The following is a 3,796-nucleotide window of genomic DNA, read 5'->3' on the forward strand; positions in this document are numbered from 1 at the left end:
AGTAAAAGAAGAGGTCCAAATTACTTACCTTTGGCTCTAATTATGTAGAACTGTATGTTTAAAAATGACCAGAGAAAAACCTTCAACTTCTAGATAAAGTTACCTTTGTAGATAGATAATTTAATTTTATGAATGATTATAGTTTGGAAATGATTTATTATGTAATAAAGAAATTTGAAAATTATGGACAAAATAGGTAGCTCCTTACCTTAATCTACAGTCCATAATTTTACTCAACATAATTATTAAAATATATTATATTTTAGAAATCTGTCAATTAAATATGATCTGTGAAAAGTTCATTGACTAGGTAAAAAATATTCTGCATTAAATGACAAAGGTGGTAATGGTGGCTTAGAAAAAGGAAGGAAGAAGAGAAGTAAGAGAACATGAAAAACAATTCAATGTCTCGAAGGGGGAACAGAAAGAGATGACTGGTCAGCAATTAGTGGGTGTCCCATATAAATAGCTTATGTAAATTTTAAAAATTAAACTTTTAATTAAAATTTGATATATAAGTATATACAGAAAAGTACACATTACTGTCAGATCAATGAATCTTCATACACTGATAACTCTGTGTAATTACAACTGAATGTTTTTCTCATTTCTTTTTTGATTTCTTCTTTGACACATAGGTAATTTAGAAGTATATTATTTACTTTTATAATATTTGGAGAGTTAAAGATTTTTAAAAATTATTTTCTAATTCTATTATGATCAGAGAACATACTTTATTTGACTTCAGTTTTTAAAAATTTATTGATACTTGTTTTATGGCTTAGTATCTAGTCTATTGTGGTGAATGTTACATTTGAAATTGAAATAGAGTATTGTCACATCCCAGGAATCCTCTTGTGAACCCTTCTGGGTGTCACTGCTCAGAGAGAAACCACTATCCTGACTTCTAACAGCATACACTAGTTTATTTTTGTACTTTTTATTAAGAGAAGCATATAGTGTGTACTGTTTTGTGTTTGGCTCTCTTAATGTTATGTTTCAGTGGACTTTATCCATAGTTTGTTACTTCATTCTCATTATGTATAATAAAACTCTGTTATATTATATGAATATAATCTGTATATATTTATAGATATGTAATATAACATACTGTAATAATATGAATATAATATAATTGTAGTGATATGGTTTGGCTGTGGCCCCACACAAATGTCAACTTGAATTGTAACTCCCGGAATTCCCATGTATTGTGAGAGGAACCCAGGGGAGGTAATTGAATCATGGGGGCTGGTCTTTCCTGTACTATTCTTGTGCTAGTTAATAAGTCTTAAGAGATCTGATGGGTTCATCAGGGGTTCCTGCTTTTGTTTCCTCCTCATTTTCTCTTGCTGCCACCATGTGACAAGTGCCTTTCGCCTCCCACCACGATTCAGAGGCCTCCCCAGCCATGTGGAACTATAAGTCCATTCAACCTCTTTTTCTTCCCATTTTTGGGTATGCTGTTATCAACAGCATGAAAGCAAACTAATACAGTAAATTGGTACTAGTAGAGTGGGGTGTTGCTGAAAAGATACCCAAGAATGTGGATGTGACTTCAGAACTCGGTAACAGGCAGAGGCTGGAACAGTTTGGAGGGCTTAGAAGAAGACAGGAAGACAGGATATGTGGGAAGGTTTGGAACTTCCTGGAGACTTGTTGAACGGCTTTGACAAAAATGCTGATAATGATATGAACAATGAGGTCCAGGCTAAGGTGGTCTCAGATAGAGATGAGGAACTTGTTGGGAACTGGAGCAAAGGTAAATCTCGTTATGTTTAGCAAAGAAACTGGCAGCATTTTGCCCTTGCCATAGAGATGTGTGGAACTTTGAACTTGAGAAAGATGATTTAGGGTATCTGGCAGAAGAAATTTCTAAGCAGCAAAGCATTCAAGAGGTGCCTTGGTTGGGTACTGTTAAAGGCATTCAGTTTTAAAAGGGAAGCAGAGCACAGAAGTTTGGAAAATTTGCAGCCTGACTATGTAATAGAAAAGAAAAACCCATTTTCTGGGGAGAAATTCAAGCCAGCTGGAGACATTTGTGTAAGTAGCAAGGAGTCTAATGTTAATCCCCAAGACCATGGGGAAAATGTCTCCAGGGCATGTCAGAGGTCTTCACAGCAGCCCCTCCTATCACAGGCCTGGAGGCCCAGGAAGAAAACTTGGTTCTGTGGGCAGGCCCAGGGTCCCTGTGCTGTGTGCAGCCTAGGAACTTAATGCCCTGTGTCCTAACCACTCAAGCCATGGCTGAGAGGTGCCAACATACAGCTTGAGCTATGGCTTCAGAGGGTAGAAGCCCCAAGCCTTGGCAACTTCCATGTTGTGTTGAGCTGTGCAGGTGCACAGAGGTCAAGAACTGAGGTTTGGGAACCTCTGCCTAGATTTCAGAAGATGTATGAAAATGCCTGGATGTCCAGGCAGAAGTTTGCTGCAGGGGCAGGGCCTTTATGGAGAACTTCCGCTAGGTCAGTACAGAAGGGAAATGTGGGGTTGGAGCCCTCACACAGAGTCCCTACTGGGGCGCTGCCTAGTGGAGCTATGAGAAGAGGGCCACTGTCCTCCAGATCCCAGAATGGTAGATCCACTGACAGCTTGCATTGTGTGCCTGGAAAAGACACTCAATGCCAGCCCATGAAAGCAGCCAGGAAGGAGGCTACACTATACCCTGCAAAGCCACAGAGGCATAGCTGCCCAAAACCATAGGAACTCATCCACTTCTTATGTCAGTGTGACCTGGATGTGAGACCTGGAGTCAAAGGAGATAATTTTGGAGCTTTAAAATTTGACTGCCTCTCTGGATTTCAGACTTGCATGGGTCCTGTAACCCCTTTGTTTTGGTCATTTTCTCCCATTTGGAACAGGTATATTTATCCAATACCTGTACCCCCATTGTATCTAGGAAGTAACTAGCTTCCTTTTGATTTTACAGGCTCATAGGTGGAAGGTACTTGCCTTGTCTCAGATGAGACTTTGGACTGTGGACTTTTGAGTTAATGCTGAAATGAGTTAAGACTTTGGGGGACTGTTGGGAAGGCATGATTGGTTTTGAAACGTGAGGACATGAGATTTGGAGGGGCTGGGGCAGAATGATATGGTTTGGTTGTGTCCCCACCCAAATCCCAACTTGAATTCCCACGTGTTATGGGAGGAACCCAGGGAAAGGTAATTGAATCATGAGGGCCAGTCTTTCCAGTGCTATTCTTGTGATAGTAAATAAGTCTCATGAGATCTTATGGGTTTATCAGGGATTTCCACTTTTGCTTCCTCCTCCTTTTCTCTTGCTGCCACCATGTGAGAAGTGCCTTTTGCCTCCTACCATGATTCTGAGGCCTTTTCAGCCATATGGAAGTGTAAGTCCAATTAACCTCTTTTTCTTCCCATTTTTGGGTATGTCATCATCAGCAGCATGAAAGTGAACTAATACATGTAATATATTAATTATACGATCATGATATACACTGTATCATATACACGTTCTCTTCTACACTTGATCTTAGCCAAAAGGCCGAGAAGCGATACGTTCTCTTCTTATGAAGACACAGATTCTTTAAAATAGATTCCAACAATCCCTCGCTGTCTTTCCAAAACACTGGTGCAGATAGTCTTTCTTCTTTAAGAGAAAAGTTTCTACAGTCAAATATAATTGAGAAATATACATATATAATATGTATACATATATAACATATATGAATATAATATTCCTATATACAATAATACTATATTATATGAATATAACAGGTCAGTTTATCCATTCTGCTCTTGATGGGCTTTGGCTAGTCTGAATATATTAAAAACACGT

General features: G+C 38.8%; 1 non-coding gene across 1 annotated transcript; it reads right to left on the reverse strand.

Moving 5' to 3' along the window:
- Positions 1 to 3,315: 3,315 nt before the first annotated feature.
- On the reverse strand, positions 3,316 to 3,514 carry LOC135274120 (U2 spliceosomal RNA). The gene has a single exon (XR_010341920.1). It is a non-coding gene; the product is annotated as a U2 spliceosomal RNA (small nuclear RNA).
- Between the last annotated feature and the right edge of the window lie 282 nt (positions 3,515 to 3,796).

The sequence above is a fragment of the Aotus nancymaae genome, unplaced genomic scaffold, assembly GCF_030222135.1.
Source record: "Aotus nancymaae isolate 86718 unplaced genomic scaffold, 86718_ANA_hifiasm-v0.15.2.pri h1tg000010l, whole genome shotgun sequence".
Classification (NCBI taxonomy): domain Eukaryota; kingdom Metazoa; phylum Chordata; class Mammalia; order Primates; family Aotidae; genus Aotus; species Aotus nancymaae.